Source organism: Chiloscyllium plagiosum, unplaced genomic scaffold, assembly GCF_037043375.1.
Source record: "Chiloscyllium plagiosum isolate Xiang-an unplaced genomic scaffold, Cpla_swu_hap1 HiC_scaffold_52, whole genome shotgun sequence".
Lineage (NCBI taxonomy): Eukaryota > Metazoa > Chordata > Chondrichthyes > Orectolobiformes > Hemiscylliidae > Chiloscyllium > Chiloscyllium plagiosum.
Genome location: NW_028270190.1, coordinates 20,170,283 through 20,182,439, shown reverse-complemented (window position 1 = coordinate 20,182,439; position 12,157 = coordinate 20,170,283).

Sequence of the window (12,157 nt, the reverse complement as noted above, 5' to 3'; positions counted from 1 at the left end):
ATTTACCGCTTCATCTAAGGATACAGGCAATTTTTGCATGGCCAACTCCAAAATAAAGCTGACAGCAAAGCATTGCATGTGTTCGAAAATAGCCATAAAGAAAATGTTGACTAATATATACCCGCAAAGGACAAACTCTGTTGGGACGTAAAACTCAGGGACTTGAACATTCCTGAAGCACTGTGAGACTCATGTGACTTCAAAATACATCCTTCTGATCTCGACTTTGACGCGCCACCATTGCATCCTAAGCCTACATTTGTGGCTTTGTTGCTGTGCTGGATTAAGGGATGTGATCATGCTCTAATGTCACAGCGAGCAACAGGAACCAATGTTAGATCCCTGTTCTGCGAGGGGTAAAAATAACATAGTGGGTTTCCGTTCGCATTGTTCGGTTATTGTCCACTAAATTCACTCAGCAAGACATAATATTACTCGAAATAGTTCAGGATAAAGCAGCATGGATATCAGTAATAAAGCAAATAAAAGAGCAGAACAATTAATTAATCCGAAGCCACATCCGGAAATGTTTGTGAATATAATGTACATCCCTAGAGATGAAATAACATTCCATTGAAAGGCTCAGCACCATACAAAACATGGCTACTTCATATTCATGTTCCAGGTGCCCGCGTCATGATTGTGTCACAATAGCTGCAGGACATCACCGCATATGCACTATCACATAACCGTGCAGCTGGTAACCAGTTTATTAAAAGAACCTCTTTGAGAGGCAGACAGCAGTGAATCGGAAGCATTGGGAAGGTCAACAATTATTAGTTGTTAGGACATATGTCCACATTATACAGCCTCGAGGCAAACTTTCCTTTCTTCTACTTTATATGAAATGCCCATCAAATCGTAATTCATCAGGTATGTTTGGAAGCATTTCTTCCAGAGGTTGGCTAGTTATTTCTGTACACTCTTCAAGTTTAAACATAGTGAGAAACAATGTCGACATCACAAGTACATATTGGCCATTAAAACCAGAACCTGAAGTACTCAACTCTTTCTTATAGTATTGGTGGTGCTATAAACCTGTTTGCAGCAGGGAAAGATTCCATTCGGCTCGACTACTTCTTGCTTCTGAAGAGAGACATACGTTACACCACAACTGACACTGAGGAAATTGCAGACAGGCTGCACATTGACTTTGTCGGTACCCATGCAAAGGGCTGGTTCCTGGTGAAATGGATGGTTTTGTAATGGCTGATTTCAGAAAGTTTACATTACTCCACAATTAAAGTCACAGCCTGTGTTTTTGAACAGTAACACTGAGTGAGCGAATTGTTACTTCAGTCGCTGAAGTCTGCAGCTTCAAACTCGCTGATGCACAGGTGTCAGGGAACTTACAGCCGTTTACACCTTAGACGCTATACTGCATAGAGTCAGCATATTTAGCAGTTCAGCAAAATATTTATGAGGTGAAAGCGGTGTAATCTATAAATGAGGGCAAGAGTATTCAGTAGACAATTTCGAAAGCACATCTAAACGTAGCGTTTGTCAGTTATTTGGAACTCTCTTGCACAAGTGGCAGTGGATACAGGACCATTTGTTAAAGTGAATCATTTCCAGACTTTTTTGTTAAGCAAACGGTTTAAGGGTTATGGGACAAAGACAGGTAAATGGAGCGATGCCTCATATTAGCCTTGATATATTTGAATGTTGAATCATTCCAATAATGTGCATTAGAGCATTGTCCATTTTCTGCTGCTTTCTGTCAAGTTTATCTTTCTGTGCTGTTTACAATAAAGCGAATCTTTTTGAAAAATAAAGGCAGAACAAAAACAAGCACCTCACATTCAATGCTGCAAAAGAAACAAAATTGAAATAAAATCTCAATGATTTTACTCATTTTTGAACATAAATCGTTGGAACTGTGGGCATCTGGTGGTCAACTTTATTCATGCATGGCTTCTCAGCAGTTGTTTCTCCTTGATAATGAATTGCTTTTCAGCAGGTTAGCTATCCAGCTGCATTAGTTTATAGAACAGGAGATATTAAATCTGGGGTCGTGTGAACAATGTTCATTCGAAAACTTGCTTTTTCATCTGAACGTTGGCAAGTCATGCTGACTTAACAAACTGTGAATTACATCATGAAAATGTAGTGATCTTCAGTCCGCCCTGGAAAGATTATGTAGTGCAGTTGGCAGAGACACTTCAAAGATTAAGAGAAGGAAAGCTTGTAATAAGCTTACAGAAAATAGCATTCACAAAAGCAAAAGTGAAATTCTTGAGATATTACACTGGCCATGGAAGATTGACACTGAGGATTGCTACGTCGAAGTCACTCCAGGAATTTCCACGACCAAACTCGAAGAAACAGATCCTTCGATTTCGCTGACTGAGCGGATCTTACTGTAGGTTTATTCCAAACTTTAACAGCTTAGCTCACCATTAACGCATTTGCTGAAGAAAAACACAAAATTTCGATGGTCAGAACAGTGCCAGGTGGCCTTTGACAGTTGAAAGCCATATTAATCACCGCACCAGTTTTAGCTACACCAAACCTTTTGAAACTCTTCAAAGTTAAATCGATTCTTGTGACATAGGATTTGGAGCTGTACTGTTGCAGAGAGATGATGACGGATTTGAACTATAAGTTGGTTACTTTTCATCGAAACTGAATACCCATCAGAGATGATGCTCTACTTTTATAAAATAAACTAATTCGGTCCCGGCATTGCAACATTTTAATGAATATGTCATGAACAATGTGTCGGAATCGATTGTACATACGGATCACAATCTGGTTACATACTTGGAAAGCTTTAAATGCAAGAAAATTAGACTATTTCGTTGGAGTCATATGTGACAGACTTTTAATTCAGAAATCGTAAATCGTGTTGTGGGTCCCAAGATTGTTTTGTTGTTTCATTTGCCTGCGTCCACAGTGCTTGAAGTCTTTCAGAATCTTGGATGCTTTGTTAATTTTTTTCTCTGGTTTTTTCGAAACTGAAATTAGTTCAAGCTGATTTTGCTCAGCTCCTTCACATCAGAAATTCGCTGCATTCCCTGATCAGCTCACTGAACCTTCACTGGCGCATCTCCAATGCTAGATTAACTTTCCTTCATGAAATCATGTTGTTCTTAATATTCTCGGTGTGGTCTGATTCATACTTTGCATGGTTTTAACAAGACCTCCCCAGTTTTCTACTCCATTGCCTTTGCAATAAATGTCAGAATTTGATTTGTCTTCTCTATGACCTGCGGAAACTGTACGTTTCCTTTTGCACATTGATGCAGTAGTTCATCCAAACCTCTTTGTACATTCTGTCGGAAATAAAGTGGTTAGAATGTCACAGTGACTTGAAAATATGCAGGAATGTATTGTACATTAATATGACAGGAATCAAGTACTGGATTATTAAGAAATAATGGGAGCCATATGATTTTATACAAGAGAAATATATTGTTGAGTCTATTTCATTTTATTTGTAGTGTGATTGTACATGACGTTAATGAACTCGGGTAAAGTAGAGCAGTTCTGGTCGGGTAATATCGTTTATTTGACATTTCAGAAGCGCTTTCGCAAATTTCAGTAAGGGCGAAAGAGTAATTATTGAGAGAATAGGGCCCAGTAAAGCTGAGCAAAGCCATTTACATTTGGAATGACTGTTGATGGTTGAGATCGTAAACAGAATTTTCATGCACATATTTACTCTTAAGAAAGACTTGGAAGCCCTGGGATCAAAGGAAATAAAAGTTGACATCTTGAAAATCCTCAACGTTAGAGAACATGTGATTTTGGAGGTCTTATAATGCATGAAGGTTGAGAAACCCTCAAGCCTTTACCATGGGGAGACTAAGATGTTTTGGAAATTGAGCGAAGAAATTGCATGGTTCCTCACAGAGTTATTTGCATTATCAGCAGGCATTATTAAGGGGCTGGAAGACTGCAGGGTGCTTATTGTTCACTTAAGAGTTCTAACTAATAGCCAGGAAACAACACATGAGTAAGGCTGACGTCAGGTGTATGTGCGTTTTTGGAGGAGATTCTGAGGACAGGACCATCATGCATTTGGAAACCAAAGAACTGATTAGAGGTAGTCAGTATGGTTTGGTGTGGAAAATTGTGTCAGACAAACGTGACTGATTTTTTGTGGAGGTGCCCAAGAGGTAGATGAAGGCAGAGTGATGCATGTTGTCTACATGAACTGTAGTAGTCCCTTGGACAGATTTCCAAATGAAAGATTGGCTGAAAACTTTGGATCACACAGGTTCAGGGAGAGCCTGTCTACTGGACACACAATTGGTGCGAATGAAGCGTGTTATCACCGGTATGTCGTGAGGTTGGCTGCTGGGTGCACTGTTGTGCATCAATCATATGAGCGATTTGGATGAGAGTACAGGAAACATGGTTCGTCTGTTTGTGGATGCCGCTGAAATTGCTAGTATCATGGAGAGTGATATAAGTTATCTCAGAATACAATGTATCATTAACCAGCTACTTCAGCGGTTTAAGGAAGAGCAGATGTAGTTAGATTTAGATAAATTCGAGGTGTTCCAATTACCTAAGACAACCCAGGGCAAAACGTCCACTTGTTAATGGTATGGCCTTGGCTCGTAGGTCAAAAAGAGACAGTTAGAAATGCAAGTAAATATTTCCTTGGCAGTGGTAGTAGTCGCATTTAGCGCATTTGCATTTATGTTCAAACCATTGACAGTAGGAGTTGGAACGTCATGCTGTAACTGTACAGGACATTGCTGATGCCAGTTATGGACATGTAATAAAGTAATTCCCGACTCACAGTAATAAGGCTAATTCTGACCTGCCTGCAAGGCAATTAACAATGGTCAACATATGGTAATCCAATGAGAGTCACTTCCATCCCACGAACGAATAAGCAAATGTACATATTTCCTTCTCTACTTTTACAAACAGTTACAACTGTAGCATTTCGTTACTGGCTTTGTAACATCGTTCAGGGTCCCACCATACTCGGTAACACTCTCCCACCTGCAGTACATTTACTTCCCCCTGTTTCTGCCTCCTTATTGAACCCGAACACTGTTTCCTTTTCTGACGGCACTCCACCTGCTTGGAGACGCCTTGTAATCCGGTTAACATCTTCAATATGTTGTTAGTTCTTTGAGTGTTCCTAAAACGCTCACATTATTCAGAACTGTGAGGTTCGTTTTGGTAATCTTAATTGAATCTCATCTTTAACCTCCTCAGTGAGGGACAGGTGAGAAACTCGTGCTGAGATCTGTCTGTTTAAATAGAATGCCATTTTGTTGAACATTTTACACTATTCCTCCAAATGTTTTCCAGGGTTCTTTTGCAGGAAAACATTTTTATCTGTTTTCCCATTTTACCTGGCGTATTTCACTCTCGAAATAACGTAATTGGCTTTGCTTCTGTTTCTGATTGTTGCTTGTTTTGTGTGGACACGATAAAATTTCATAATCACTTCAATATCCACTCCGTCATAATTTCTCGGATGATCTCTCAGTGTGACAAAACACGTTCACTCAGCTTGATCACTCAACGGTCGTTACGTTAGTTACGTCCCTCGCGAGTTGCATACATTGTTATTTGAAGAAAATCTAACAACAATATTGTTTGACCTCCTCTTCGAGTATCACCCTTGCCAGTGTGATTGTCCCAGATTATATAAAGATTCAAGTCTTCTGAAATTATCACATAGACTTTGCAACAAATTCCAATTAATTCCAGTTTAATGCAGTAATAAGCAACGACTACTGTTGGGCAACCAGAAATCATGCTCTCACTTATGTTGTAACACGTATGAAACAGAATTGACATTCATAGTTGTTCTACGTCACAATCTAAGGCCAAACAGTTTCGTTTTCGTTATGCCTTTGCTACCCATTACTGTCATTCTGCCTGAGTCCGCCAAGGTTGTGTAACGTTGAACATTTATGCTCCTCCTTTTGATCACTCTGAAACTAATTCTATCCAGTGAATAAATCTCATTTATCTCCGTGTGATATATATATATATATGCAGACATTCTATCTATTAAAAAAAGGACATTATAATACACATTTTCTCATGTAACTAACTGATTCGCTGGTGAACAGTCTTAGTTAAACTCTGTCCATTCCATTCTCCTTTCTAAATGTCTTCAGGCATATTACAATGCTCCAGTGATTCATATGTCTTATTTGGATTTGGAAATCTCCTTTCGCATGTACCCTGTCCCTGCATCCACTCTGTCTCTACTTCAAGCTACGGATATGATTGGCCAAGACACTAGTCCTAGCACGAGTCCAGTTGTATTTTTATTCACTCGTGGATGTAGCTGTCTCTGGCGGGCCAGCATTCCTTTCCACCTCTATTTGACCCTGAACTAAATGGCTTTCCAGGCCATTTCAGAGGGCAATTCAGAAACGGTCAAATTGCTGTGGGTATGGAGTCGCACTCAGTCGTCCAAAGCTGGTGAGGTTGGAAGATTTTCTACCCAAAAGCAGATGATCCATTCGGATGGGATTTGTGGTACATTAGCAGTTGTTCAATGCTCACGTATAAATTGTAATTAAAGATTATTAACAATTATTGAATTGAAATGTCATCATTTGCAACAGTGAGATTTGCATTTTGGTCCACAGCACGAGTGTTCATAGCCTCGTTGACACGCCACCAGACATTCACTTTGCCTGCGTGCAATTTTCTCATCTCTGAGTACTTATCCCAGAGATTCCTGAAACAAATCGCCTTCTTCATATGCAATTGTGCGAACCTGAAATTTTCCTGCAATCTGTTTGTATCACCCAGGATCTCTCCCATAATTTATCACTCACAGAGTGGGACTAATTGTTTGACAAAACTTCTCGCTCTTGCAGTTAATTCAGATCCTGACTAAACAGAACTCAACACTCCAGAGAAACGAGGCAGCTCAGGCCCGGGATGGAGACAGGAGGTTTCCAGATCACTATAGGATTCAGGGCCATTAAACATGTGTTTACTTCATTTCGTCAGCCTAATTATTGTCCCTGTCTTTTTCCCTGTCTCCTGAATGTCCTCAGGAAGTTCCTGACTCAGCCAAATTCCCGACCCCTGTCTCACCCATCACCGCATTGAAGACAGACACTCAGTCAGAGATACGAAGGAAAGGGAACTATGGAGTCATCAATAAAATGTGCATCAGTGTAAGATTACTCAGAGTGAACAGAGCAGAGAGCAATTCGCGGGCTCAAAACAGCAACTCATGACACGAATAAAATTCTGAAGGGAGAGTACAGTGCTGAAAGATTTCGTACTCGATCGCCCCACCCCCCCCTCCCCCCACACCTCTCCCGCTCTGATGAGATGCCGACGTTCAACTCTGTTGCACTGCCCTATCTTACGAAATGTATGGGAGTTGACAGTTACCAATCCTGGTCTGTGCTGACTTAGTGAGGGATCAGTACTACAGAGGTGAAAGCAGGCTTTTCTCAAGAGGGTGGAATTGAAGCTTGGAATCTTCCTGTTCTGTGCTCCCTCTCCAATACTATCTATGACTCGTAGATCAGTGCCTCCAATTATTCTACCTTCTATAACTGTTCATTTCCATGTGGCTTCCTCTCCTGCAGACAATGCCTTAATTTCTTGGAAACATACTCAAATCGTGATTAACATCTCTGCCTCTCACCATGGATGAGAACAGACTGGCGCAAGTGATTATGTATCACTGACCACGAAGAGAGCAGGCCGACCTCACTCTTTGTGTCTCACTTACTCGAGACAAAGTAGGCTGGTCTTACTGTTTGTGTATCACTGACAAAGCGGTGAGAAAACTGACCACACTGTACGTGCATATCACCGACCCCATGTACAGCAGACTCACCGCAATTTGTCTGCCTCCCTGACCCTGGGGGGAATAGCATGACCCTACTGTTTATGTATCACTGAAGCCGTTGTAGCTGACTGACCCCTGTATCACTGACACTGGGGAGAATATTAACGTCACCGAAAGCCTTGCAACTGGGAAATTAGACTGACCCAACTGATTTTTGTAACATGGACACCATGAAGAGCAGACTAAAAACATTGTAGGTGCACCGGCGACTTTGAAGAGAACAGTCTAACTCCACTCTGTCTATCTCCAAAACAATCCGGAGAGAGCAGTCTGACCATCTATATAATTGTTGAGAGACCCAGGGGTGAAAAGACAGACAGACACTACCCTTTGTGTATTACTGAACCAGGAGCTGCCTTCACTGTGTGCATATCACCGAACCTGGGGAACAGTGACTGACTAAACTGTGTTTGTATCACTGACCCCACCGAGAGCAGACTGACTGCACTATCTCCGTTTCACTGGCCCTATGTTCGCACACTGAACCGACTGATTCTGTGTCATTGACAACAATTAGTTGAGACCAACCCCACTGTGTCAATATCACTGTCTCTGCCGTTAGCATAATGACACCACTGTGCTTTTATCACTGACCCTGGGGAGAGGAGACTGAAACCAGTGTGTGTATCACGAACACTGTGTTTAGAGCACTGAACTCACTATCTCATTTGACTGACCCCGTGAAGAGCAGACTGACAACATTGCTTGTGTGCTTTCCTTTTTTCGTCATGGTTTTGAGTGTAGGAGTTGGGAAGTCATGTTGTGGCTGTAATAGATATTGATTAGGTCGCTTTTCTAATATTGCATGTAATTTCGGTTTCCTTCCTGTCGGAAGGACGTTGTAAACTTCAAAGGATTCAGAAAGATTGGCAAAAAAGTTGCCATTGTTACTGGGTTTGACCTATAGGGACAGGGCGAATAGGCCGGGTTGTTTTCCCTGGACCATCCGAGGCAGAACATCGAACAATCGACCCAGAACAGGGCCTTCGTCCCTCGCTGTTGCACAGATCTCTGGACTAATCCAAGCCCACCCCCTCCACTATCTAATCATCATCCATATTCTTATCCAAGGATTATTTATATGTCCCGAATGTGGCTGCATAAACTACACTGGCTGGCAGGCATTCCACGTCCATATCACATTCTGAGTAAAGATCCTGTCTCTGACATCTGTCTTAAATCTATCACACCTCGATTTGCAGCTATGCGCCCTCGGACAAATCGATGTCATCATCCTCGGAAAAAGACTCTCACTGTCCAACCTATCCCATCCTCTGATCATCTTTTTTGTCTCTATTAAATCCCCTCTTCTTCTTCTTCTCCCTAATTGGCACATACACAAGTCTCTTGGCCTTTGCTTATAAAGCGTTCGTTGTAGATGAGTCAACATCTTTCCACTATCGCATTTCCGACGCCCCTCCCCCAAGTCCCTCCTCCCTACCTTTTATCTTAGCCTGCTGGACAAAATTTCCTCATTCCTGAAGAAGGGCTTATGCCCGAAACGTCGATTCTCCTGTTCCCTGGATGCTGCCTGACCTGCTGCGCTTTTCCAGCAACATATCTTCAGCAACATCCTGGTAAATCTTCTCCGCACCTTTTTAGAAGCTTCCACGTCATTCTTCTAATGGAGCGTCCAAAACTGTACACAATAATCCAAGCAAGGGTGCACTAGCGTTTTGCACAGTTGCAGCATGACATCACGGCTCCGGAACTCAATACCTCTACCAATAATACCTAACATACCGCGTGCTTTTTTGACAGCACGATGAACCTGAGTGACACCTTTCAATGACCTACGTTATTGGATACAAAGATCACTCTGCACATCCACACTACACAAGATTCTTTCCACTGAGCCAGTATTCTCCCTTCTTGATATTCTTTCCAACGTTACTGACCTCACATATATCTGCAATGAACTCCAATTGCCACCTTTCAGCGCAATTCTGCAGTTTATCTATGTCTCTCTGCAAACTGCAACATTCTTTCACACTGTCCACCGACTTTGGTGTCATCTCCATACTTACTAACCCAACCACTTATGCCTGTGTCCAAGTTATGCATAAAAATGACGGAAAGCAGTGGTCCCAAAACCGATCCTTGTGGCACACAACTAGTAACCGGACTCCAGACTGAATCATTTCCATCAAAAACCACTCGTTGCCTTCTTACTGAAACCTAGTTTCTATTTCAAACTGTTAAATCTTCCTAAATACCATGGCTCCGCATTTTCTCCAAGAGCCTACAATGTGGAACCTTATCAAAGGCTTTACTGAAGTCCACATACACCATTCCAACTGCCCTAACCTTATTCACATGCGAGTTCAACCTCTGCAAATACTCAACGACTGTTGTGAGACACGACCAGCCCTTGACGGAACCACGTTGACTATTGCCAATCAAATTGTTGCTGGCGAGATGATTAGAAATCCTATCTCTTATAATGCTTTCAAAACATTTCGTCCAACAGGGGTAAGGCTCACTGGTCTGACCTTAGTGGCGACCGTATGAATGTTTCCAAATTTAGGAGGGGCATGGAGAAGATGAAGAGACAAGGTATTTTCCCTGCTGTATGGGAAAACCAGAATTATAGGGCAAAGGTTATGTGTAAGGAAAGATTTAAAAGAGACCTAAAGGGCAACTTTTTCACGAGGAGCGTGGTGCATCTGTGGAATGAGCTGTCGGAGAAAGTGTTGGTCTCTAATACAATTTGAGCATTCAAAAGGCATCTGGAGTCGTCTACGAATAGGAAGGGTATAGAGAGATATGGCCCAATTGGTGACAAATGGGACTAGATTAGATTTGGATATCTGGTCAGCATGGAGGAGTTGGACTGAAGGGTTTGTTTCTGTACTGTACTTTGCAATTAAACAATGATTCTATGTCACTCTGCAGGCCACACTGACCCTGTTATGTCTGTGTCACTAATCCCAGGATAGGAGATAACCCCAACTCTGTCTGGAATACGGATGGCTGGGGAGGAGCCTGAAACCAAGGTGTGTGTATCGCAGACAATAGAGAGAGCCGACCAAGACCAATGCGTGTTTATCAATGGACCTGGGGAGAGCAAACTGTCTTCACTGTGTATACAATATTGACAATAGAGAGAACAGACTGGCCCCACTGTGTTTGTATTACTGACCCAGGTTGTGCAGACCGACCCAAATGTGTCTCAATCACTGACTCGTGTAAAGCAGGCTCACCCAACTGAGTATGTATCACTGAATCCGGGGAGAGCAGAATGAACCTACTATTCCTGCATTACTGATCCTAGGGAGAGCACACTGACCCCACTGTGTCTTTAAAATTGGTAGTATAGACTGAACCTCCGATTTCTGTATTACTAACCCCGGAGGGGTATCTCCGAAACTGGTAGAGTAGACTCACCCAACAGTGTCTGTATCGCTAACCTCGGGGAGAGCATGAAAACCCCACTTTTTTTAATCAGAAAACTGGGGGGGGGGGTGTGTGGGGGGGCAGACTGACCCCACTGTGTGTGCGTATCACTGACCACAGAAAGAGCACACTGGCTCCACTGTCTATGTATCAGTTATCCTGAAGAGAGCAGACTAACCCCACTGTCCTGTTACAAATATCCTGGGGAGAACAGACTGACCCTCCCATGGCTGTGTCACTGATCACGGGATGTAGCACGACATTGCTTTCTCTTTTTTTAATGAACCCGGGGAGAGGAGACCAATGCCACTCTCTGAGTATACCTGACAATAGGGAGAGCAAATGAACACCCCTGTATCTGAATCACTCACCACGGAGAGAGTGGACTGAACTGTGTGACTGTACACAGACCCGGAGAGAGCAGAACGACCCCACTGAGTATGCATCACTATTCATTGCGAGAGCAGTGTGTCCCCACAATATTGGTATTAATGACCCCTGGGAGAACAGAGAAACGCCTCTGTTCGTGCATCACTGACACCACGAAGACAGATGATCATACTGTGTCTGTTTCACTGAATCTGGGGAGAGCAGGCTAACTTGACTTTTTGAACATCACTGACTCTGGTGAGCGCACTCTGACTCCACGGTGTCTATATGGCTAACCGTGGCAAGAACGGATGGACCCTATGTGACTATTCACTGACCAGGTGAGAACAGTCTGACACCACTATTTTGTATCACTAACCCAAGAAAAGCAGTCTAACAACAGTGCCTCAGTATCATTGGCACCGTGGTTAACACACAAAACTCTGTGTGTGTAGCACTGCCTCGGGGAGAGCAGACTCACCCCACTGTGTGCTAATAACCTACCACAGAGAGAGTAAACTAACCACATTGTGATTGAGTCACTGACACCTAGGACAGGCGACTGACAACCCCCCCCCCCCAACC